We start from the raw sequence: 27,510 nt of genomic DNA, 5'->3' as shown, positions 1-27,510 counted from the left end.
GCGCCCCTGAGGGTTCAGTCGCCACAGAGATACTGCACCTCACCCCGAGGTGTGGTGTCTCCCTTCTCTCAGGTAAGCTGGGAGTGCTGCACAGAACCCCAACCACCTACTGTACATCCAACACCACACTACTCCAGGCCAGCAGGAGGGACAAGACGCAATGTAGTTTTCTGCTGAGCCCTGGCCCTGGCTGGAGTAGGGGGGAACCCAAAGGTAGGGGGAATCAGTAGTGGATGTGGGTGGAGGAAGTATAGAGAGGGAACACATATACAGTAAGTATATAATAGGAAGCCATATTATGTCTGTGAAGTTGGAGAAGTGGTAGTTCTTAAGTGAGGGCTGTTCAGAGGAACAGTCCGGGAGAAGAGGCTCAGTCAGAGCTCTGCTCCACAGGTAAGGGCCCAGGATAGAGGCCCTGGAGGGGAGCAGGGAGTAGGCTCCAGTTCTAAGAAGTGATCCCAAGGGGGTACGGTGAGTGCAGGACGGCACCCGTACGCCCCCCTCCTGCCCGGTATCAGGAGGGATCGAGCTTGCCGCATTCAAAACCCCAGGGGGTCAGGTTGGTCCCGGATCCGACGTACAGGAAGGACTTCAGCATACCCGAGTGGGATTGAGAGTGGGCAGCGTAGGGCAACGGTGAGAAGGACCAAGTGTGAAGAAGGTCAAGTTAGGCACATTTGAAAGTGGGGTTCTGCCAAGCATTCCTAAGCTGCTTGAAGGAGGACTGAACCCCTGCTCAGTGAACGCAGCGCGACGTGGGAGGCTTTCACCTGAAGCGCACTTGTGAATTGCCTTAAAGAACTGTAAGTAAAGCCCTGGACGACTGCATGGAAGTGCCTCTGTCTGTTTCTTTACCGGCGCCAATTTTCCTCACCACACTACAATGCCCAGCACACCCACCTCTATTCATTCATCCTACACTGCCCTGAGGCCTGCTCTGCCTGTGGGGAACTGTACCATCTCTAGATGCCTTGTCCCCTGCCTCGGAGGACTGCTGCAGCGCTGGTGGCCTTCACCGGACACCACAGGTGGCGACACGAACTATTTGAACTTTCTTAGTAATTTTTACTGACCGCCCTGGATCACTGACTCGGCCAGCCACCGTGATAACCACCGCAAGCAGCCACAAGGCCTGGCTATCGAGTACCCCAAGGCCCTGGGGGCGAGTCAGCTTCTGGCATCATGAACAGGATGCGTGACCAGCCCGCTATCTGCGGGTATTGTGTGCCTAAACAAGTGTTTTCTGTACTGAATGTGGCGAATAGGGTTGCTTACTAACTTGAAGTTTGTTTAAGGGTGATGTGTCTGGCTATACCACTTGTTCTGTGTCTATTTTGGTTTATGACCTTGTGACGCCCAGCTGCGCTTGGTATCACAAATCCTAGAAGGGTGTATTGATGGATTCCTCCACAAGAGGCCCCCATAACCATTCACACATCTTCACCTTCCACCTCAGACCACCTGAGGAAGCCCGTTAGGGATAGATAAATAGGGAAGGTGGGGCCAGGCAGCAGTGAGTCTATTCTGGTTTAGCAGTGAGTCCAGTTCAGTCTGAGAAGAGTTACCTCAGAGGACAAAAGCCTGTTCCAGCTCCTGCAATTGATACCCTGCAGTGGAGCATATCCAGACCAAGACTCAGTGTAGCTCAAGAGGTGAGCTTTAGGTGTGCCTGCGCCATAAGATTGGTGAAGCACGGCAAGCTGCCGTTAGTGTGAGTAGTCTAGTGAGGGCCCAAGTAGGCCGAAGGCGAGTGGAGAGTTATTACATAGGAGGCAGAGGAGCTTAACTAGCTCACCCCGAAGAAGTAGATACTGGACACCGGGTACGAAGTTTATCAGGATCTCTACTACCCAGTAAGATATAACCATAATCCCTGGAGAACTACAAGTCCCAGGATCTCTAAAGTGCTGATACGTAACAGAGCCAGGAGACACATAAGCCCCGTAAGTCGGGAGTGTGTAATCCAAGAAAAGGCACTACCACAAGGTCAGCCAGCGCAGGACAGAGACAAAGTTAGGCCTATCCGGTCAGAAACTTGCTACGCAGAGGCAAGAAACAGGAGGCCCAAAAACCCACTCATTGGGGAGGATCCTGACATGCACCCTTCACCCTACAGTGCTCCGGGACGTGCCTGAATTTTCCATCAGTAAAAGGTACTGAAGTAACTATCGTGTCTTTCCCTGTTCTTGCTCTGACCCGGCTGGGTCTCTCCGTCCTGCTTTCCCCGTCCATACCCTGCCCTGAGGCCTAGCTCCACCTGTGGGGAGCTATACCAGCTAGCTGCCTTATCACCGGCCTCAGTGGACTGCGCAGCGCTGATGATCCTCACCAGAAGCCACAGGTGGCGTTACAAACTCTTTAATAACATTTAACATCTATCAACGCCTTCTTAAAGAGGGACCCCAAGGTACGGGCTCGGGAGCCGACCACCGCGATCTCCTTAAGGCTAAAGGCCCGGGTAACCAAGTAATTTCTATTCCCCTGGGCGAGTCAACCTGATAGTAATAAGCAGATGTCGTCCTCTTTTCCTTCTATTGTCTTTAGTGTGATGTGTGCTTCCGTACATGCAGGCTGTAACCGAGTAATTTTTATTCCCCTGGGCGAGTCATCTCTTCCTGGCGTCACGAACAGGATTGCATGCCCACTGCAATGAAAGAGTGTTGTGCCCGTTGCCACCGGGTACTGTGCGCCTTTATTCTGAACTGTGTATGTAAAGTTGTGGTGAAAATTGTCGCCAATGTTGGGTTGCTGAGCGATAAGAAGGGCGTAACCGCGGGAAATAAAGGGGCGTACCTGCAAAAGAGCGCGAAGCCTCGGACACGCCCCTCGCCTCGACGTCAAAGCGAGAAGCGCCAGGTCCTGTAAGGAGCGTCGCTGAACGCGCTGACGTAGGACGCAAGCGACGCAAGGACCTGAAGACGACCGTCACCTGCGGAGCTGCGGCCTACCGGAAGAAAAACCAGAAGGTAGGCCACGGTTAACTAGGGGGGCGCCAAGATGTCCGACGAGCAACAGCAGAACGCCGACATGCCGGCTAACGTCCCTGATGTTTAACCAGCGCCCGAGGATGAGCCGGCCGAAGCCGCCGCCCCACCAGCAGCGCCTGTAACACCTGTAATTCCTATGACTTTACCGTACATTCCTGGAGCAAAGTGTCTTACCCAGTACAACGGCAAACCAGATATCCTGTCTGGATTCAAACGGAAGATATGTGGTATCTTGGACATGTACTCTATGACCGGCAAACAATGAGCCACCGTTGTATTAGGACAACTGACCGGTGCTGTGGAACGGGAAGTGGAAACATGTTTGTCCGCAGACCAGGAGTCAGTGTCCGCAATATTCCAAAAACTACAGACTGTCTTTGAGGACCTTACTGAGGTGGACCTCCGGATGAGGTTCTACAGCTGTTCCCAACAACCAGAGGACAATGTTCGGGACTACGCCTGGCGTCTTCAAAGAGCCCTGCGGGCTCTGAACCAGGTTAGTCCAACCAGCGTTGAGAATGAGAACAAGATGCTGAAGGAACAGTTTGTCCGGGGACTGAGGTCTCCAGAGGAGAGAAGGACTGTGCGTTGGTGGTCCCTGGATCATCCGGATGCCACCTTTGACAATCTCAAGGACATGGCTATAAAATGAATGCAGCCCCTGGAAACAAATTCCATCCAACGTTACCAAGGTGGGGTTACCCCAGAGCCTGCAACACCCACCTTTTCCCCAGTGACTGCTGAAGCTAAGGTTCCAGCAACGTCCCCTAAAGAACTGGACAGTTTGCGCTCTGAAGTGCATCTGTTGAGCAAAACCCTGACCACTGTGCTGAGTGCTCTGCAGCTGCGGATGGAGCCTGAGGAAGGAGGGAAGATCCTGCTAGCCGATAGTCCTGAGGATGTCCCCTGGATGAGGAAGAGGAGGAGGCCAACACCGCCCTCGCCGAGGACCAGTGACCAGCGCTGTCCACAGAAGGACCCTGCCTGCTACCGCTGCCGCAAGACCGGACACATCGCCAAGCATTGTCCTTTAAACGAGAAAACCCTGGGTCCGAGGGTCGACACCCAGGAGTAAACTCACCAGGCCCATCAGACTGGTACAACAGGTTCGTCGGAGGAAGACCTTTCCTGTCCATTGTGTTGGATGGGATCCCGACGCATGCCCTGCTGGACACAGGATCTCAGGTAACCATCATGCCTGACGTCATCTACAAGAGGTTCTGGTCCATGGACGACCTACGTCCACCAGCTCCAAATCTATCTGTATACGCCTCAAATGGACTCCCCCTTAACCTACTCAGGGTTAAGGATGTGACTGTAAAGGTGGGGAGAGTGGAGCTGAAGGACCAGGGACTAATTGTAGTAGAGACTAATCCTGATGACACTAATCCATATATGGTACTAGGCACTAACATTGTTGGTAACTGTTTGGGAGAGGTTGTATTCTTGCTCCAACAGATAGCCGACACTGCCAGACCAAGACAGAGGAGGGCACTGCAAAAGGAGATCCGAGTCCTGATGTATCAACAGCAAGTAAGGTTAACAGATGGTGAAATCGGTAACGTGCGGGTAACAGACCCTATTCCCATTGTCATCCCCCCAATGAGTGAAATGCTCATCTGGAGTAGAGCTGCAATAGGTCTTAGAGGACAGAGCTACCATGCGGTAGTAGAACCCCTTTGCTCCGAGCATAGACCCACGCTCTTAACCGCCAGGGGAGTGGTAGATGTACGTAATGGGAGGGTGCCAGTCCGTCTTCTCAACTTAGGGGAAGATGAGGTCAAACTGCCACGTTATGCCACTGTTGCCAAATTACATGCTGTCAATAACAATTGCATTCATGAGGCGGAGTCCTTAACCTCACCAGACGAAGTGGAGGATAATGACCCTGCAACCCAGGTGGAGGATTGGTGTCAATAGCTCCATGTTGGGACAGACACCACTCCTGCCCATCAAAAACAGGGTGTCCACCAGGTGGTTCAAGAATACTCACAGGTGTTCAGTAAGCATCCACTTGACTTCGGGAGGGTTAAGGGGGTTCAACATCATATCCCCACAGGTAACCATTCCCCAATCAAAGAACGTTATAGGCCTATACCCCCAGCTCACTACCAGAAGGCAAAGGAAATGCTGCATGACATGAGGAAGGCGGGAGTAATAAGGGATAGTTGTAGTCCCTGGGCAGCTCCCATAGTGCTAGTGAGGAAGAAGGACGGGAGCATGAGAATGTGTGCAGATTACAGTCAAATAAATCGCATTACACATAAAGATGCATACCCTTTACCATGCATAGAGGAGTCCCTAGCTGCCTTAAAGTCTGCAAATTACTTTTCCACCCTTGACCTCACTAGTGGTTACTGGCAAGTAGCTGTGGCTGAGGAGGATCGGGAGAAGACGGCCTTCACCACCCCGATGGGACTCTGCGAGATAAAACAGTATGCCGTTTGGACTCTGCAATGCCCCCGGAACGTTCCAGAGATTGATGGAGTGCTGCCTGGGACACTGCAACTTCAAGACTGTGTTACTTTACCTGGACGATGTAATAGTGTACTCCAGAACGTACGAGGACCACTTGAAACACCTGGCAGAGGTATTTGAGTCACTGTCCCGGTACAGGATGAAGTTGAAGCCCTCAAAGTGCCACCTCCTCAAGAGAAAGGTACAGTACCTGAGGCACAATGTCAGTCTTGAAGGGGTAGCACCAGACCCGGAGAAAGTCACAGCCATCCAGAAGTGGCCCGAGCCGAAGAACCTCAAGGAGGTGCGTCAGTTCCTGGGACTAGTAGGATACTACCGGAGGTTCGTAAAGGACTACACTAAGAAAGCAGCTCCTCTGCAAGACCTCCTGGTAGGGCAGTCCCCCAAAGGCAAAAACCCCCCATTCCACTGGGGTAAGGAGCATGTCGAGTCGTTTCAGGAGATGAAGGAGATCCTGACAGGTGATGAGATCCTAGCCTACCCTGACTACAGCCAACCATTCCTGCTGTATACTGATGCCAGCAACGAAGGCCTGGGAGCTGTCTTAAGTCAAAAGCAGAATGGCCAAGAGAAAGTGATTGCATACGCAAGCAGGAAGCTCCGCCCGACTGAGAGAAACCCAGAGAACTATAGCAGCTTTAAGTTGGAGTTCCTGGCCTTGGTCTGGGCCATCACTGAAAGGTTCAAGCACTATCTGGCCTCCAGCAAGTTCACTGCCTTTACTGATAACAACCCCTTGACCCATCTTGAAACAGCTAAGTTGGGGGCACTGGAACAACGATGGATGGCTCGGCTGTCAAACTACCAATTTACAATCAAATACCGGGCGGGCCGCAAGAACGCCAACGCCGATGCCCTGTCTAGGATTCCTCACCAGTCAGACACAGAAGAAGAAGTGGATGACTTGGAAGAGATTGAGCTACCTGCCTTTCATCGGAATGGGATGATCCGTGAACAGAGATTCTCCAGGAAGCAGCGTGGAAAGACGTTAAACCCCCTGCCTCACCACAGCTGGAAAGAGACCCAGGACAGCGACCCGGTTGTCAGCCGCATCAAACAGCTGATAACCCAAGAAGGTGCCTCCCTGGAGAAGGATGCGTCTCTGCAAGCAAAGCAGCTGTGGAACGAGAGAAGCCGGCTGTTTATCTACCGTGAGAAGCTGTGTCGGAGGTACGTCAATCCAAAAACTCATGAGATGGTATGGCAGATAGTGGTCCCAAAGACAGACATCCAGATGGTATTAGAAGCTTACCACAATCAGGCAGGGCACTTTGGCTGGAAAAAGCTAGAGACCCTGCTGAAGTGTCGATTCTACTGGGTAGGAATGCGCAGCTCCATTGAGAGGTGGTGCCGGGACTGTGGAGCCTGTGGCCTAAGAAGGAAAGACTTCAGCAGCCAGAAGGCACCCCTGCAACCCATCAAGATGACTCGGCCCCTGGAGATCGTGGCCCTGGACCATGTCAAGCTGTCCCCCAGCAGGTCAGGGTACTCCTATGCTCTGACCATGGTGGATCACTACTCACGTTTCCTGGTGGTCGCCCCCGTCAAAGATCTGACAGCAGAGACACAGCAGCAAAGACGTTCCAAGCGTATTTCTGTACACCCCATGGTTACCCTGAGCAGGTGCTGATGGACCAAGGCCCGGCCTTTGAGGCTGAGTTGTTCAAGGAGTTCTGCCATCTCTACGGGTGTAAGAAGATAAGAACTACACCATACCACCCACAAACTAACGGTCTCTGCGAAAAGATGAACAACATCATCATTGACCTGCTAAAGACCATACCACTTGAGAAGAGAAACCAGTGGCCAGACCTACTACCTGACATAGTGGATCTGTACAATCATATACCAGTGAGTTCCACCAATTGCACTCCGGCATATCTCATGCGGGCAAGGCCAGGGAAGCTGCCCATGGATCTGGAGCTTGGTGTTGTTGAGCCTGAAGCTGATATGACCACTGAGGACTGGGACAAGACCAGACAAGAGCTGTACAGAAGGGTACAAGCCTGTGTCAAGGACAATCTTCCTCGGGTGAGAGAAAAGCAGGAAGTTCAATACAATAAAAACGCACCCGCAGAACCTTTCGCACCCGGTGAAACAGTATTGAAAAGGAAAAGACGCAACCACAAACTTGATGACCAGTGGGAAAAAGACCCTTACACTGTGTTACCGTCAAGGTTTGACAACAAAAAGACATGCATAATCAGTCGTGATGGAGGAAGAACATCTGCTACAGTGTCAAGGGACCACTTAAAGTTGTGTCCAGACTTTTTTACCCCAAGAAAAAGTGCCTCTCACAATCCAGGAAGAACCTAAAGAAGCAGTGATCCACACTGACTTAGGAGACTTTCCAGCTGATTGGCCTCAAATAGGAGGTGCAGTAATTATTCCAGTACTTCAATTCTATGAACAGCCAGAAAACCCTCCACAGCAAGTTGAACCTGTAAGTGCTGCAGAAGAGCCAGCTCAAGAAGTATCCTCGGATGAAGGATCCCTGGTAGGAGCAGAGCAAGAGGGCCCAGCCAATGGTAGACTTGCCAGTCCAAGAGAGATGTTAAGGCAGTTTTACAACTTGGTCACACTTAGAGCTGGTAGAGTAACTGAGAATACAGACACCGACACATTGGGAGGTAATGCACCTACAAGTACTTCACTCATACCAATATTACGCAGATCAGTACGCAGCACGAGAGGTAAACCTCCTGTTAGGTATGCTCAGTAAATAGTTAGAAATTGCTGAAAATATATATAGTTACCCCTGGGGTATCGTGTATTAACTTGTAATGTACTGAATTAATTGTCTATTTTCATGCATATGTTTATCAATTTGTGTTTAACCTTATTAATTCCTTTATCACTTACATAATGAACTTCGTGGCTGAGGACTGTGTGCAGCCCAAAAACTGCTTTTGTATATAATTGCGCTCCCTGGACTGCCCCTTTAGGTGACCTGAGAAGAAAAACCTGTCTGGAGTGGCTTTCTTGGAGGTCCAACTCGGGATCTTCATGCCATAAAGCCACCCCAGGGCCAACGTAGAAGGTTTATGACAGGTCCCTCAAAACCACCAAAGTACTCTATCTTGTGAGATGGACATCCTGTATGGGAACCTCACCATAGGAGACTTGAGTTCTGAGGACACTCTGTTTATGTTTTATTATGTAACGTTTAAGATTCGTGCCTCCCATAAAGGGAAGATTGTTTTTGTATTGCTTATGTTTATTATTGTTTTATAAAATGTACTTCAGACCGGGAGCGCTGAGCTTACCTAGGGGGGAATGTGACGCCCAGCTGCGCGTATTGTGAACAGGATGCGTGACCAGCCCGCTATCTGCGGGTATTGTGTGCCTAAACAAGTGTTTTCTGTACTGAATGTGGCGAATAGGGTTGCTTACTAACTTGAAGTTTGTTTAAGGGTGATGTGTCTGGCTATACCACTTGTTCTGTGTCTATTTTGGTTTATGACCTTATGACGCCCAGCTGCGCTTGGTATCACAAATCCTAGAAGGGTGTATTGATGGATTCCTCCACAAGAGGCCCCCATAACCATTCACACATCTCCACCTTCCACCTCAGACCACCAGAGGGAGCCTGTTAGGGATAGATAAATAGGGAAGGTGGGGCCAGGCAGCAGTGAGTCTATTCTGGTTTAGCAGTGAGTCCATTCAGTCTGAGAAGAGTTACCTCAGAGGACAAAAGCCTGCAATTGATACCCTGCAGTGGAGCATATCCAGACCAAGACTCAGTGTAGCTCAGAGAGGTGAGCTTTAGGTGTGCCGGCGCCATAAGATCGGTGAAGCACGGCAAGCTACCGTTAGTGTGAGTAGCCTAGTGAGGGCCCAAGTAGGCCGAAGGCGAGTGCAGAGTTAGTACACAGGGGGCAGAGGAGCTCAACTAGCTCACCCCGAAGAAGTAGATACCGGACACCGGGTCCGAAGTTTACCGGGATCTCTACAACCCAATAAGATATAACCGGAATCCCTGGAGAACTACGAGTCCAAGGATCGCTAAAGTGCTGATACGTAACAGAGCCAGGAGAGACATAGGCCCCGTACGTCGGGAGCGTGTAATCCAAGAAAAGGCCCTACCACAAGGTCAGCCAGCGCAGGACAGAGACAAAGTTAGGCCTAGCTCCAGGCAGGTCAGAAACTTGCTACGCAGAGGCAAGAAACAGGAGGCCCAAAGACCCGCTCATTGGGGAGGATCCTGACATGCACCCTTCACCCTACAGTGCTCCGGGACGTGCCTGAATTTTCCATCAGCAAAAGGTACTGAAGTGACTATTGTGTCTGTCCCTGTTCTTGCTCTGACCCGGCTGGGTCTCTCCGTCCTGCTTTCCCCATCCATATCCTGCCCTGAGGCCTAGCTCCACCTGTGGGGAGCTATACCAGCTAGCTGCCTTATCACCGGCCTCAGTGGACTGCGCAGCGCTGGTGATCCTCACCAGAAGCCTCAGGTGACGTCACAAACTCTTTAATAACATTTAACATCTATCAACGCCTTCATAAAGAGGGACCCCAAGGTACGGGCCCGGGAGCTGACCACCGTGATCTCCTTAAGGCTAAAGGCCCGGGTAACCAAGTAATTTCTGTTTCCCTGGGCGAGTCAACCTGATAGTAATAAGCAGATGTCGTCCTCTTTTCCTTCTATTGTCTTTAGTGTGATGTGCGCTTCCGTACATGCAGGCTGAGCTGGTTTCCGGGGCGACGTGCCCTTTGTGTCGTCCCTCCCCTACCTCTTAGCTGACGCGTCGGCCGGGGGGAGGTGATGGATGACGTGGAGTGCCGCAGCCCCGGACTTCCGCTCTCCCTGACCTCCAGAAAGCGCCGACATAATCACACGTGCTATTAGTAAAGCACTATAGAAAGGAACATACTCTGGCTCCTATTTACTACTCCCCCCGAAGAAGCTGATTGCGAAATGCGTATTGGGGCTGTCCTTACCTGCAGTTGAAAGGTTGAATTGTCTTTATTTATATTCTGTTTATCTCTATGCCTGATGATACCATCTGTTTATTTCCATGCTTGGTGATACCATCTGTATTTTGTGCGTCATGATTGACTTTGCCCTATATTGACACTTGTATACCATTTGTGGGCTTGATGGCTTCTTTCTATATGACCTATTGACATATTTATAGATATATACCTTTACGGCATTTTGACTACATTTTTTTTATGCTGGATACTTTAAGGTGGGTACTTGTAATCCACTAATGTTTATTAGATGAATGAATTTTGGATACTGATCCTTTATTTATTTAGTTATTTATTTAATTCTTCATATATTTATCACTGGGTTCATTGATATGATCTCCTTTTGTTAGTCTTGTTAAAGAGAATAAATGATTGATTACGCTTGTTACTAGCACTGCAGGCACCTTCATTGGTTCACTTCTCCTTTATGTGTGTTTTTATAAATTTCTTTTAAAATAATTCAATAAAAGTTCCAAATCTTTTTATCGAACTTGTGCATCTATACTTCTTTGACCTGATCGGGTGTTTGTCGAATAGAAGTATTGTACCAAATAGGCTTTTCACTTTTTGGATTAATATGAATGTGGCACCCGCCCCAGAAGAACGGGCGCCATTATCCGCATGTCAAAAGACAACAAGATGGAACCTCCCATCATGGGCCGGGTCCCAGAATGGCGGCAAAAGAAGGCCCCACCCCTTGCAACAATGACTGTCCGCATAGATGTGTCCGTCAAAGCGGGGGGGCCGTCACTGGGAGTGACCGACAGCAAGTTGCCATGGGACCGGCCCCAATAGAAGAAAGGAGGCGGATAGAAGGAACGGAGACAGGGGGTGGTCTCCACATGTCTGGTCAGACCACACCCGGCAGCCGAGATGGAAGCACGCGAGAGCTCAGCCTCCGCCTCAGGCCTGTCGCTGCAACAGGTGACCCCCCTCACCCAGGAGAGAGAGAAGAAGAAGCTGTCCCCAGAGGACGTGGAGTTCCTCGAGAGTGAGGTTCTCGAGCCAGGCCAGCAGGCAGCGGTCGCTAAATGGAAAAGTGAGCTGCTGGAAAAACTGGCAGCCCACCGGAAATTGAGGCCGGATGCCTGACCGGATACCAGCAGCCACACATCAGCCCCAGCCGAGCTCGCCGAAGACCAGGAGGCCGCGCGGAGTCAAGGAGCAGGTAGGAGAAAATCCCCTGCCCCGGGGGCGTTGCCAGCGCCAACCTGCTCCTGGGCCTATTCCCCCCGCCTTTGCCATACACTGCCGTGCCCTGGTGGGAACAGATGTGCAGCCCAGAACCTTCACCCCCGGGCACGGAACCAAAGGGCCACCCACCTGGAGCCATCCCGGAACTGCCGCTCCCAGGTGCTGCTCCGGAAAGGTATATATACAGCGCCCATCCGGAACCTTCAATCCTGGGTGCTGAAGCTGCAGGCCCACTACTAGAGGCCCTTCTGCCGCCTCCACCTCCGTCCCTGGCATGGGTCTATAGGGCGCCGGTCTTCGACTGGTCCGCACAGTATGAAGACCAACAGCGGTGCCCACTCCTCCCACTGCCAGGGCCCCCGGTTGCCTGCCCCAGCGGAGAGGAGTTATGCTGGGACAAATGGGGGGGGACCTGATGGGGTTCTCCCAGGATACGGAGTCCGCCGCCCGGCAGAGGAAGGAGTTCTGCCGGTGGGAGCTCCGGCAGCTCGAGAAGGAGCGACGCGCGCGGGAGGTGCGCAGTGAGCGCCTGGGGGCCCTGAGGTAAAATTCAACCTCAAGGCTGGCTGGGGATTCATTCGTAGTCCTGAATTTAACCGGGACATTTTCGTGAACCGGCGGGATGTGCGTGTCCCAAAACACTAGCCGTGCCGTCAACTGTGCAGTTACCAGCAAAGTCCACCTAACCACGTACACGTGGACAAGTGCTTGTGGGCGGGGACGGTACATCTTGCTGACGGCACACTGGGTTAACATAGTGGAAGCCGGGACCCAGTCGGACCTTGGGACAGAACACGTCGTCCCGACGACAAGGATTGCGGGCCCTAGGTCAGTCAGGGTTGCCCCCACAGTCTACAGCTCCTGCACCTCATCCTCCTCAGCCTCCTCCTCCTCTTCAGCCTCCATTTCCGAAATTACCACATCAGTCACAAGCTGGAAGTACTGCAGCACTGCCTCAGCCAAGCGGCAACATGCTGTGCTGAAGCTAATATGCTTAGATGACAAACCGCACAATGCTGAAGAGTTGTGGACAGCCCTGAAAGAGCAGGCAGATCTGTGGCTGACACCACTGAACCTACTACTACTATTAGGTCTACTAGATATCCAGAGGTCCGGACTGTCCTCCATTGGCATAGCGGCCGTACGACTGTCCTCTTCAGCTGGAGGTTCGCCTGGAGCCTAGGGTTCATCCCCTCTGCAATCTGGCAACGGATCCGTGTCGGGAATGTCAACTCCCGCGGAGTGGGGACCTTCCACGGACTCAGGAACGGTCCACCAGTCTTCAACACAGTCACTGTCAGGGAAAACTGGTCCCGATGAAGGAACAGGAGGAGCAACTCTGGGGACGGGTGTGGGATCTTCAGATTGGCATGGCCATAACATATTCTTATGTAGAGTTTTCCAACCAGACTCCTCATTTTCGGCTTGCACTTCGTACACTGGACCATTGGGATACACTCTCTTGATCACTTTGTATGGTTATACTTCCCAATGTCCGCTCAGCTTCCCTATGGGACGTTTCTCCCGAACCAGTACCCGATCTCCAGGCTGGAATGTGGCTTCCTGAATTGGCTGTTGGTTGTGGTGCATCTTCTCTTGCAATCGCTGGCCTGCCAGCAGGTGGATAGTCTGATGTCGATGCCGATGCTCCTTCACCCAGGAAGTGGTAGATCGTTTGAGTAAATCCTCTGTTTGTTCCAGATTTAGCTCCATAATCTCTCGACTGGCTCTACCAAACAGTAGCATGTATGGGGTATACCCAGTAGTGGTGTGGACCCGATTGGTCCAGACTAGTTCGGATAAGTAGTCAGGCCAATGTGTCTTCTTATCTTCTTCTAATGTCCTTAACATTTGAAGCAGAGTCCGGTTGAAGCGCTCACAGGCCCCATTCCCTTGGGGGTCATATGGGGTTGTCTGGGACCTTTCGATGCTATACAGTCGGTACAATTCCTCCATCACTTTGCCCTGAAAACACGCTCCTTGGTCTGAATGAATCCGCTTCGGACACCCATAAACCCAGATGAAATCCTGACAGATAGCTCTCGCAGCCGACTCAGCCGTCTATTCCCGAGTTGGAGTGGTTCGTCATGACCAGACAGTACCGTGGGCCTCTAGTTGACTGTCCCATGAGGAGGTAATCTATCATCAACACTTCCAGTGGTTCTTTGGTCCGTATGGTCAGTATGGGTACCCTCTATTCTGTACTTTTGGTAAGGTTACCCATGCGGCACTGTCGACACGCTTCTTCACCGTCTCCTCTAATTGGGGGCAATATACGTAAAGCTGCAGCCACTTGTATGTCTTCCCCAGTCCGAAGAGAGCCCCAAACTCATCAGCTTCCTTAGCAATTTCTCGTGCCACTCTTCTATTACTTGCCATCTTGCCTCTAAGTCAGCAGGCTGTTGCCACTTGCGATATAGAACGGCTTCTCTGAAATCTAGGGCAGCTCTCTCTTCCTTGTCATGCCATTTTACTTGTGCTACCCAGCTTTTCACCTGCTGCAAACCTGCATCCTCATCTTGGACCTGTCCTCATTCTTCGTTAGTCCTTCCCAGTGACTTGGGTAGAAGTCGAGCCTCCCCAGTTGACTGTGCCGCTACCACGTTGGGTGTGAATTTGCGGAAATTTGGGATCTCCTCTTCTACTAGGTGCTCATCACGGTCTTCACCTGGAGTCTCAAAGGTTACTCTTGACAATCCATCAGTGTTGGTATTCTCCGTGGCAGAGCGGTAGCAAATTGAGGCCCTACTGGCACAGGCGATTACTCTTTCACGCCCCTCTTGAATCTATGAGAGGACTGCTCCTAGTCCATGGAGACTGTCATCCGTGCATAAGAGGAACGGCCGGTCAAAATCTGCGTAGGCCAAGATGGGGGCTGATGTTAGGGCATCTTTCAATGTCTGGAAGGCCTTTTCCTGCTTCTGCTCCCAGGGTATGCCCTGATTCCTTGGTCCCCAGACAGTCCTCCTCAGCAGTTCGTGCAGATGGTCCGCTATCTTCACATGGTCTTCGATGAACTGCTGGTAGTACCCGGTCACTCTGAGGAAGGCCTTTACCTCCCGTAGGGTTCTAGGTGCTGGCCATTGTTGTATCACAGCTACTTTAGATTGGGAAGGCAAGACCCCATCCTGAGACATGTTATGGCCAAGGTACTCGATATCTTTCTTAAAAAGATGACAGTTCTTCAGCTTTATCTTCAAGCCATGGGCCTGTAATCGTCCGAGGACCTGCCCAAGTCCGTCCAGATGTTCCAGAAAAGCAGCAGAGTAGCCGATAATGTCATCCAGGTAGATCAGAGTAGCTTCAAAGTTTAGGTCACCCAAACACTTCTCCATCAGCCGCTGGAACGTCCCCGGCGCGTTGGATAATCCAAATGGCATCCGATTAAATTCAAACTATAACATGGGGAGTATGAACACTGTCTTCGCCTTGTCCTTTTCTGCCACTGGTACTTGCCAGTACCCGCTAGCTAAATCCTAAGTAGAGAAGTATTTCACTTTTCTCAGGGCCATCAAGTACTCTTCCATATGGGGTAAGGGGTATGAGTCTCGCACAGTGCACGCATTCAACCACCTGTAGTCCACGCAGAAGCATAGGGTTCCGTACATCTTCTTGACAAGCAACACTGGGGCTGCCCATGGGCTCTGACTACTCTGCACCACTCCTAAATCCAACATCTGTTGCAGTAGGGACTTCACCTCTTGGTACAGCTTAGGAGTTATTTGTCGATATCTTTCTCAAATCAGAGGGGTGTCACCTGTTGGTATCTCATCGGTGATGGCGCCAGTACAGCCAAAGTCGTCAGCGTGACGGGCAAACGCGGCCTGATTTTCCCACAGCATTGCTTCCACTGCTTGTATATGCACTGAATTGAGAGCTTTCACATCCACCCCCATCTGGATCTGGAGGGCTCACCCATTCCATTCTGGAGTCGGTGCCCCCTTTTCTTCAGCTGTGACAGCCAGGGTCCAGACTGCATCATCTACTGGTGCCAGGGTCATTTCTCTTGGACTCAACACTTCACTTCGATGTAGGTACACCCAAGCCAGTTCCACTCTCGGGGGTAAATGGACTTCTCTCTGCCCCATATTCACGATTTGGATGGGTACTCTCCCTTCTTGGACCATTGCCAGTGTCCAGGCCACCAGGACATTCTGGTCTATTTCACCTAAGCCCACTGGTTCAATAGCTACCTCCATACAGTACTTTCAAGGTTGCGTTAAGTTCCTACAGGCAGTAAGAGAATGGTCTGACCAGGAGGGGGGGTGAGGGATGCCCTTCCCGGCGCTCAGATAATTCCCACAGACTGGTGTATTGGGATGCTCTTCTGAGTCCCACAAACGCGGATCAGCCATTGAAACGCTTTCTAAGTGGGCTTATGTGGGGTGGCCTGTTTCCAGTAGACAGGCCCCCGTTTAGTGAACATGATCTGGTCCAGTTCCGGTAGTATATTCATACTCATTATCACCAGTACATCTTCTTTAAATGGTTCAGGGACCAACAGGATACCTTCCTTCCCACATCTTGTCTACATAACCGCACGTTCATCAACACGACCCCCGTGCCTGGGATCAGTTGCTGATTAGCCACTGTCAGCCAATTTAACATCTACCGCTCTGGCTTGGCCATTGCCTGGAAGTAGTGATTGAAGTATGACTCGGGCATAGTCGTTACCTGTGATCCAGGAATCCACCAAACAGTCCACTTGGATTCCTTCGAACTCGGCTCGCAGGATGGGACAGCCTGCAACCAGATGTTCAGAGTTGTGCTGGGTGGTTTGTCCTTCTACCCCCCCCCGCCATGCAGTATGCACCACTACTGCAGGGGCCGGAAGTTTAATGGCAGCTCTGGATTCCCCTGCAAATCACTCCGACACTCTCTAGCGAAGTGTTTTTCACTTCCACATCGCCAGCATTGTGCAACCTGACGTCCCTCTCTTCGTACACGTGCATGAGGTGCCTTGATGCTTGATGCAAAACCGTCTGGTCGCAGTGAAGGACCCTGGGGCATTGGGTAGAATAGCTCAGGCCGGGGAACAGCTGTCAGATGATATTGAGGACCTTGGTAACACGGTCAACCCACAGACCTTCTGCAGCCAGCTGCAGAGCGACTGTTACATCTGACACACCCATGACAATAAGGAGCTATGTGGAGGCTCATACTTTATATAGGGGTTTATGTAGGAGCTGTGCCCTCGCGATCGCTGCAGGGAGGTCGGCTTACATGATAGCTGAGACTTAGTCCCACATCGCCCCTGGTGGTTTAACCCCCTAAATGCAGAGAGCGATCTCCCTTACAATTGTGTCGGCGTCATCATGAGGGCCCGATCGTTGCCATGGCAACCTGAGGTCATCATTATGACATCCGGGTCACTCAGAGCATGGTCCAAGAGGCTTCTGTCAGTGCTGCACTGAGAGGTATAAAGCATTGCCATGATGTTTTACAATGCATTATACTAGCGATTAGAGTGATAAAAGTTAAGGTCCCATAGAGGGACGGGGTAAACAAGTAAAAAACAAAGTTAGTTTTTTTTAAAAAGACAAAAACAAACTCAGAAAAATAAATAAAAACATATTATACCCAGAAATATGTATATGTATGAAAAAAATGTAAAAAAAGCATATATTTGGTATCGCCATGTCCAAAACAACCCAACCTATAAAACTGTTACTCTAATTAACCCCTTCAGTGAACACCATAAAAAAAGAACGAAGCAAAAAACTACAGTTATATGAAAAAGTTTGGGCACCCCTATTAATCTTAAGCTTAATGTTTAATAAAAATTGGTGTTTTTGCAACAGCTATTTCAGTTTGATATATGTAATAAGTGTTGGACACAGTAATGTTTCTGCCTTGAAATGAGGTTTATTGTACTAACAGAAAATGTGCAATCTGCATTCAAACAAAATTTGACAGGTGCATAAGTATGGAAACATTACTGTGTCCTACAGTTATTACATATATCAAATTGAAATAGCTGTTGAAAAAACACCAATTTTTATAAAACATTAAGCTTAAGATTAATAGGGGTGCCCAAACTTTTTCATATAACTGTATGCTTTTTGCTACCGAACTGCCGAACAAAAAGTGGAATAAAAAGTGATCAAAAAGACGAATTCAAACAAAAATGGTATCTCTGAAAACACCATCTTGTCCCACACAAAAAAAAGCCACCATACAGCTCCAACAGTGGAAAAATAAAAAGCTATAGGTCTTAGAATATATTACACGTACACCGTCTAAGTTCAGACAGGGGCGAGACCGGTTACATGAATTCGTTGGAATCCTGGGGAAACCGTTACTCAGGGCGACCATAGGCTGCAACTTCTCTCAGGCACAGGATAGATTCAATTGCTGACCAGACACATTTGACAAGAGTCCTCAGAAACGGTAGAACAGTAACATTCAATGAGGCACGGCCAGTGAAATTTAAGTGTCTCTTTGAGCAACAGGCTCCAGTAACAACAGTACAGTCTCGCAGCACAGTAGCAGACAGTCTTTTCAGGAGTACAGTACTGCACAGTTTTGATGCATACAGAACCACAGCTTTTTCCTTCACAAGGACTAATAGTGCACAGCATTATTTATCCTGAAAGAAGATGGAAGGAGGGAGGGTTTGATTAGGGAGATGATCCCTGTAACACAATTCCTTCCAGTCCTTATCTGTCTGCCCTATAATACTCTGCACTGTTAGTTCAGGGAGTCTATCTGACTCGTGTTTAGCTTCCCTCCTGACCTGAATTCTGTTCCCTTGCCTTCTGTGAGATACAGATCACACACCACCTTTCTCTTAGGCTCCAGCCTGACAAATAAACAAGTTCCCCACAATCCCCCTGGGGCTCTGCTAAACACTCTCTGTCTCCTGTGACTGTGCTAACCCTCCAGTTGCTGGATGCTTCTAGAGCAGAAAACTACTTCTGCATGTCACAAATATAGCGATACAAAAATAATTATTTTTTCTATAAAATAGATTTAATTGCATGTTGTAGCGCTGTAATCATACTGACCCAAATAATAAAGCTGCCTTCTGAATTTTACTATGTAAACTTAGCACGGTATAGGATATATTAAAATATAACTTTTAATGATAGTGTAATAAAATGACCACAGGCTCAATAAAACAAACAATTAGACATAAAAAGACCAACAAGCGACACACATACATATAAGTCACAATAACCATGGGGGTAAGAGTAAAATTGCCCAATATTGCAACCTCCCGACTGTAAGGCAGTGACAATTAAATAAATGAGAAAGGAACAGTCTCACCAGAGGTTGGAGTATGGCCTTACTCAAAGCACAAGAGAATCCTCACTTATCTGGTTACTTCATCCAGAAGGAGAGATATAGACAGATGGGGGGGGGGAGACTACCCACACATTACCCATAAACAATATCTCATATATAAAGTGGATGGGCCAGGGATCTATTGCACATGTCCCAAAATATTTTGGGAATGGGAAATATTTTGGGACATGTGCAATAGATGCCTGGCCCATCCACTTTATATATGAGAGGTTGGTTGCAATATTGGGCAATTTTACCCTTACCCCCATGGTTATTGTGACTTATATGTATGTGTGTCGTTTGTTGATCTTTTTATGTCTAATTGTTTGTTTTATTGAGCCTGTGGCCATTTTATTACACTATCATTAAAAGTTATATTTTAATATATCCTATACCATGCTAGGTTTACTTTGTTATGGATGGTAGTTTTTGAATCTATAATCTTCTGAATTTTACCACACGACATAAAAAAAACCTCCAAAAACACAATTCCTGACTTGCTGGTTTTGCACATTTTGCCACCCAAAAATCAAAATCAAAAGCGATCAAAGCATGTCATGTTCCCAAAAATTGTACCAATAAAATGTTAATTCGTCCCGCGAAAAACAAGCCCTCTAATGACTGTCGGCAGAAATCAGAGCTCTCAAAAACTTGTTTTTGCAACAAAAAAGTATCTGTTCGTGAGTGGCAGTAGCCAAACATAAAAACACAATATAAAGCTATGTGCCCACGATGCATTTTTTAAGCGTTTCTGCAGTGGCAAAAATGCTGCAGAAACGCTTAAAAAATGCATGGTAGAAGGCCTGCCATGTTCCTCAATGATAATCCGCATGTGCTGTGCACATGGTGCAGAAATTTCCGCTGCGGGTTATCATTGCGGAACAAAACGCAGCACTACCAATTATTTTGCGAAAGCGCTACGTTTTTGCCGCCATTGACTTGCATTGAATCACTTGGATTACGCATCAGTGCATCTGTAGATGCGGAATCCAAGCGTTTCAATGTGCTGATGGTACCCGGGTGTGGAGGAGAGGAGACTCTCCTCCGGACCCGGGTACCATAGAACCTGTCAAAAAAAGAATAAAATAAAAAATAAATATCATATTTACCTTCTGATGGCCCCTGCTGCACTTGTCCTCCCTTGCCGGCAGATCGCGGTGGACTGAAGGAACTGCAATGACCTCATAGTCATGTGACGGCAGGTCCTTCAGTGTACCGCGAGCTGCCGGCAAGCCAGGACAGAGCGAAGCAAGACTCCTGGGGCCATCAGAAGGTAAGTATAGATTTATTTTTTTATTTTTAAACATTCTAAGGTCACACTATATAAATCCATGCCGGTTGCATGGATTTATATAGTGTGACCAAGTTGACAATCACTTTCCAAGTGATTCTACAATCGCTTGGAAAGCTCTCGTCAGCCCGCATGTGGAAATAAATGTGAAGAACGCTTCACATCCGCATGTCCCTGGCAGGAAAAATGCATGTACAATCCGCATATTTTTTTTCTACAAGGGAGATGCAGAAACGCTCAGGAAAAAATCCTGAGCATTTCTGCATCGTGGGCACATAGCCTAAATCTGGTATTGCTGTAATCGCACTAAACCAAATAATAAAGTAATCTTATCAATTGTTCTGCATGAAGACCAGCGTAAAACATAAATAAAATCAATTCTTGACCTACTATTGATTTGTTCATTCTGGCTCCCAAAGATCACAGTAAGGCTCTGTTCACATTTATCCTGCGGTCTGCGATGAGCACTTACACCAGGGTTTCGATGAAAATCTCTGAAATACGTGATTCAGACAAAATCTCCAGTAGAATATTCCCTATAATGAGGCAGATGGAGACACTGTGGATGCCGTCTGGCCTATGTCTGTCTTTTTATGCCGTCTGGCCTATGTCTGTCTTTTTAAGCACGCATAAAAGTGCATTCAGTCACAGTTTTGTGCACTTCTGAAAAGAAGTACAACACTAATGTCTTTTTATTTTTATTGGAATATTTATTTATTTACTAACTTTTTCAATTGTTTTTCTTTTTAACTTGGAGGACAGGCACCTGCTAATAAATACTCTCATCAGTGGCGCCTGCTCCCGCTGTTATTAGTGACAGCAGGCGTAGGCTATTGGGAGTAGAGATGAGCATTGTTCGCCTCGAACTGTTCGCCAATCTCAAATTCGAGCTGTTTTGGGCGGTGTTCGAGCCGTTCGGCGAACACGAACGATTTGAGAAAAATTCGGCTGTTCGAGGTTATGTTCGATAACTGTTCGTGCACCAAAATCATAACTGGATTTTTTCTCAGTAATGATGAAAATTAATGTTAATACGCAGTTTGAGTGTACAGCGGGGTGGGGGGAGGGGCAGGGGATGGATCTCTGCAGGAATAATGAAGATCTCCATTTTTTTTTCTCTTTCCCGCATTTACAGTGGGGAGGTACAATCTGTCAGCCTATCAGCAGCGCACACACGGAGCGAAGTGCTTTTTTTCACACAAGCAAGGGCATGTGTCATTGGCAGTGTATGTCACATGTCCTTGCCCTATAAGACCAAGCCATTTTCCCCGTCGCCACCATTTTCTCACTGCTGCAGCTGCGTGTTAGACGGCACCGCTGTTGCTGTGTGCGCTATACCTTGTTAATTTCAAGCCAATTTTCGCACAAATCTACAGATAGCTTGGGAGTAGGGAATAGTTGTGATTGCAGTCCTTTTAAGGGCTAGGTTACAGCATTTCCTACGACTTTTATCAGGCAGGTCTGTGCTCTTAAATAGATAGATTGTGGGAGTAAAGACTAATTGTAATTGCAGTCCTTTTCAGGACTAGGTTACATCAGTTCCTATCAGTTTTTGCCAGGCAGGTCTGTGCCAGTGCTGTGCAAGTTTTTTTCACAGCATTTGGCTGAATCTAGCAAAGCTAATCCTTTTTGGCCTATTGCAGAGTGTGTTAGTCAGTGGAGTAGCCTATCTGTGTTGCAAGATATACCACCTGTGTATAGAATACCAATTTTTTTACTGCACCTAGTGAAGTAAAATCTTTTGGGCATAGCATCATTCTATTAGTCCATCTATACTGACCTCCATCAGGTTGCAAATTGAATATAATTTTTTTCTGCATCTAGCTCTGAAAAAATATTTGGGCTTCTAGCAGTGTGTGGGACTTGTTCTATTAGTCCATCTATACTGACCTCCATCAGGTTGCAAACTGAATATAATTTTTTTCTGCATCTAGCTCTGAAAAAATATTTGGCCTTCTAGCAGTGTGTGGGACTTGTTCTATTAGTCCATCTATACTGACCTCCATCACGCTGCAAATTCAAAATAATTTTTTGTCTGCATCTAGCTCTGAAAAAATATTTGGCCTTCTAGCAGTGTGTGGGACTTGTTCTATTAGTCCATCTATACTGACCTCCATCAGGTTGCAAATTAAAAATAATTTTTATCTGCATCTACCTCTGAAAAAATATTTGGGCTTCTAGCAGTGTGTGGGACTTTCTCTATTAGTCCATCTATACTGACCTTCATCAGGTTGCAAATTAAAAATAATTTTTGTCTGCATCTAGCTCTGAAAAAATATTTGGCCTTCTAGCAGTGTGTGGGACTTTCTCTATTAGTCCATCTATACTGACCTCCATCAGGTTGCAAATTAAAAATAATTTATATCTGCATATAGCTCTGAAAAAATATTTGGCCTTCTAGCAGTGTGTGGGACTTGGTCTATTAGTCCATCTATACTGACCTCCATCAGGTTGCAAATTCAAAATATTTTTTTGTCTGCATCTAGCTCTGAAAAAATATTTGGCCTTCTAGCAGTGTGTGGGACTTTCTCTATTAGTCCATCTATACTGACCTCCATCAGGCTGCAAATTAAAAATAATTTTTATCTGCATCTACCTCTGAAAAAATATTTGGCCTTCTAGCTGTGTGTGGGACTTTCTCTATTAGTCCATCTTTACTGACCTCCATCAGGTTGCAAACTGAATATATTTTTTTTCTTCATCTACCTCTGAAAAAATATTGGGCTTCTAGCTGTGTGTGGGACTTGTTCTATTAATCCATCTATACAGACCTCCATCAGGTTGCAAACTGAATATAATTTTTTTCTGCATCTACCTCTGAAAAAAATATTTGGGCTTCTAGCTGTGTGTGGGACTTGTTCTATTAGTCCATCTATACTGACCTCCATCAGGTTGCAAACTGAATATAATTTTTTTCTGCATCTAGCTCTGAAAAAATATTTGGCCTTCTAGCAGTGTGTGGGACTTGTTCTATTAGTCCACCTATACTGACCTCCATCAGGTTGCAAATTCAAAATAATTTTTTGTCTGCATCTAGCTCTGAAAAAATATTTGGCCTGCTAGCAGTGTGTGGGACTTTCTCTATTAGTCCATCTATACTGACCTCCATCAGGTTGCAAACTTAATATATTTTTTTTCTGCATCTACCTCTGAAAAAATATTTGGGCTTCTAGCTGTGAGTGGGACTTGTTCTATTAGTCCATCTATACTGACCTCCATCAGGTTGCAAACTGAATACAATTTTTTTCTGCATCTACCTCTGAAAAAATATTTGGGCTCTAGCTGTGTGTGGGACTTGTTCTATTAGTCCATCTATACTGACCTCCATCAGGTTGCAAATTGAATATAATTTTTTTCTGCATCTAACCCAGCCAATAGTTTTGGCCTAATACCACAGTTTGGCCACTCAGCTCTGCTCGGTTCCCATCCATTGTTTTTTTGTGCAAACAACTCCAGAGTTGTGAATTAGTTAACCACCAAAATGAGTGGAAAAAGGCCTGCTGCTGGTGGAAAGGGGAATAGGCGTGTTGGGAAGGGGAAAAAAGGTTGTGTCCGTGGGGTAGGTGTTAAAGCAACAGTAACATCTGCAGAAGAAAGACCATCTTCCAGCCAAACTAAAATGTCTACTTCTTTTAGCGGACAATGTGATAAGATCCCTTTCTTACGGCCACGCCAATCGCTACAAATTCCAGATGAGGCACAAAAACAGCAGGTGCTTCAACGGATATCAAGTGCTCCTTTAAGTGGGCTCTCCTCCACATCAACTTCAACATCACAAATACTCCAGTCCTCAAAGGTGTCACCCCAATCGCACTTGCTTCCTCACAGCTCCCAAATCTCCAGCTGCCCGTCTGAGTATGAGGTAGAACAGATGGTTGAGTCTGCAGAGCTGTTTACTCATACTATAGCCTGGGAATCAGAGGTCGACTCCAGCGCTTCTGTGAATCCAGACGAGAAAATGATCTGCACTGATGCCCAGAATCTTTATGAGTCGGATCCAGGACCAGACGCAGAAGGTTCTGACCATAATGTAGACCCTCATTCCCAAACTGTAACTCCTGTTGGTGGAGACAATGAGGAAGACGATGATGAGACTCAAATACCTGATTCTAGCGACAACTTTAGTTTTTTGTCAGGGCAGGAACAGGTTGGCTCTGAGGACGACGGGTGTGATAACGCACAGGGTGATGATGATGAGGTTGGAGATCCCACTTACTGTCAACCCACAGTCAGCCAAGAGATGAGGTCAGCAGAGGAGGTGGAGGAAGATGCTAGTGACGATGAGGTCAGGTTGCGCATTCCTGGACAGAGACGTAGTACTGGAAGCACGTCAACAACTGCATCCTCAAACACAACTCTGCCTCTCACCACAAGTCGTGGTGGCTCTTCAGGTCGCATGGGTGCTAAGCCTTGCATAGCCTGGGCATTTTTTCAGATCGATAAAGATGACCCAACTCGTGTTATCTGTAACATTTGTCAGCAAAAGCTAAGTAGAGGCCAAAAAATACATAGTTTGAGTACTTCATGCATGAACCGGCACATGGACATGAAGCATAAGTTGCAGTGGGAAGCTCAGTGTGCTACAATGCGGCCTAGCCGGCCGGGCCAACCACCGTCTGCCATATCTTGTGCATCCGCGGCCTCTTCATCCTCTGTGACTGGGGGGACAGCAGTCACACCTGTTTTGGGGCGCAGACTTGCCACCTCTTTACCCGCAACAGCCAGCGTGATTGGCAGGTCATCATTTTCTTTGGAGGTGGCAACACCAGCTGGTGTTGAGCGCTGTCCAACATCGATAGCACCACCTTTGGATCAAGACAACCTAACATGTCCGCCTGCATCTTCCTCACAGACCAGCAGTTTGCCGGGGACACCCTTATCAACCCCGTCTAAGCACAATAGCCAGCCCTCGGTCCCTCAGATGTGGACAAGTAAAAGACCATTTCCTCCTAGTCATGAGAAAGCAAAGAGGTTGAATTTCACCATCTGCAAGCTCTTGGCTACAGAAATTCTGCCTTTCCGCCTGGTGGACACAGAGGATTTTCGAGACCTTATGTCCGTCGCAGTGCACCAGTACCAGATGCCCAGTCGGCACTACTTCTCAAAGAAAGGTGTGCCTGCCCTCCACCAGCATGTCGCACACAACATCACCGCTTCTTTGAGAAACTCTGTGTGTGACAGGGTGCATTTCACCACAGACACTTGGACGAGTAGGCATGGACAGGGGCGTTACATGTCGCTGACTGGGCACTGGGTAACTATGGTGACAGCAGGACAAGGGGCTGCTGTCCAAGTCTTGCCATCCCCACGAGTTGTGCGTCAATCCTCTTTATGTCAAAGTTCCTCCACTGCTTCTGCCTCCTCAACCTCCTCTCGGTCTTCCACCTGCACCCAAAGCCTGTCTGGTCATGCCACAAGCTTTCTAACTGCGCAGAAGGGATCCTGCACACCTCCTTACTATGCTGGCAGTAGGGCTCAACGTCATCAGGCGGTTTTTACTTTGAAATGTCTGGGAAATGTGAGTCACACAGCTGAGGAGTTGTGGTCAGCTCTGGAGAACCAATTTCATGAATGGTTGTCTCCACTGGACCTGAAACCAGGGAAGGCCGTGTGCGACAATGCTGCAAACCTGGGTGCGGCCCTTCGCCGGGGCAATGTCACACACGTGCCTTGTATGGCTCACGTGTTGAACCTGGTTGTCCAGCAATTTTTAGCCCACTATCGCAGACTAGATGGCCTTCTGCAGAGGGCACGGTCGCTGTGTGCTCACTTCCACCGTTCGCATCCCGCAGCTCAGCGACTTACATCTCTACAGAAGTCGTTGGGCCTGCCACTTCACCGGCTAAAATGCGATGTGCCTACCCGGTGGAATTCAACTCTGCACATGTTGCAGCGACTGTGGCAGCACCGACAAGCCCTGGTGCAATGCGTTCTGACGTATAGCCTGGGCCAACGAGATCCAGAGGTGGGGCAAATCACGCTGGAGGAGTGGTCTCAGATCAGGGACCTATGCACCCTTCTGCACAGTTTTGAAATGGCGACGAAGATGTTTAGTGCTGACGATGCCATTATCAGCATGACTATTCCGGTGATTTACATGCTGGAGCACATGTTAAACAGAATTCGGAGTCAGGTGGTGGCACAAGAGGAGGTGGAGGAAGTAGAGGAGGAGGAGTTGTATGCAGAAGGGCTAACATCTGCAAGGTCCAGGCGGTCGGCAGCACCAAGGCGGCAGGCATGTGAGGGTGGGGGAGATGGTTTTACCAGGGCGCATGGTAGCAGCCAAACTAGTGAGGAAGGTGCAGGAGCCCGGGAAGAAGTGGAGGACGAACTGATGGAAGACTCATCAGATGAGGGAGACCTTGATCACATTTCTGTTGTGCGAGGTTGGGGGGAGAGGACAGAGGAAGGAAGCATGATTGTTACCTCGCCACCAACACAACAGGGACTTGGTGCTCCTGGATGCGCAACACACATGAGTGCCTTCTTGCTGCACTACCTGCAACATGACCCTCAAATTGTGAGAATTAGAAATAATCCTGACTACTGGGTTGCCACACTGTTAGATCCCCGGTACAAAAGTAAATTTACAGAAATTATTTCTGCCATAGAAAGGGATGCACGCATGCAGGAGTATCAGCAGAGACTGTTGCAGAATCTTACATGTGCTTTTCCACAAAACACCAGTGGTGCACGTAGTGAATCTCACAGTTCCAACTTGCCAACCGTGGGACCGTCAAGTGTTCAGCACTCAAACCGTAGCAGAACCACAGTATCTGCTGGTAACATCAATTTTGCGGAATCATTTCACCACTTTTTTAGCCCATCCTTTGCAAGGCCACAGGAGACAAGAAGTCTGACACATAGTCAATGCCTAGAGACGATGGTACAGGAGTATCTCCAAGTAAACATTGAAGCCATGACTGTGTCACTGGACCCTTGCTCTTTTTGGGCTTCCAATCTGGATAAATGGCCGGAGCTAGCCACTTATGCCTTGGAGATCTTGTCATGCCCCGCAGCCAGCGTTCTGTCTGAACGTGTGTTCAGCGCTGCTGGTGGTGTGCTGACAGATAAGCGCACGCGGCTCTCCACTGATAATGTAGACAGACTCACGTTCATAAAGATGAACAAATCATGGATACGAAATGACTTTTCTACCCCTGTGTCACCCTGGGGAGAGTAAAAGCTTGAAGATTGGTTAAAATCACCCTACCAACCGTTTTAAGCTTTCAAATTACTAATCATGTTTATCTGTATCTTGGCTGGAAAATAATTTGGGCTTTGTAGCAGTGTGCAGCA

The sequence above is a fragment of the Phyllobates terribilis genome, unplaced genomic scaffold (genome assembly GCF_046119375.1).
Source record: "Phyllobates terribilis strain yellow unplaced genomic scaffold, ASM4611937v1 Scaffold_11__3_contigs__length_659146591, whole genome shotgun sequence".
NCBI lineage: Eukaryota > Metazoa > Chordata > Amphibia > Anura > Dendrobatidae > Phyllobates > Phyllobates terribilis.
This window is presented reverse-complemented; position numbering follows the sequence as displayed.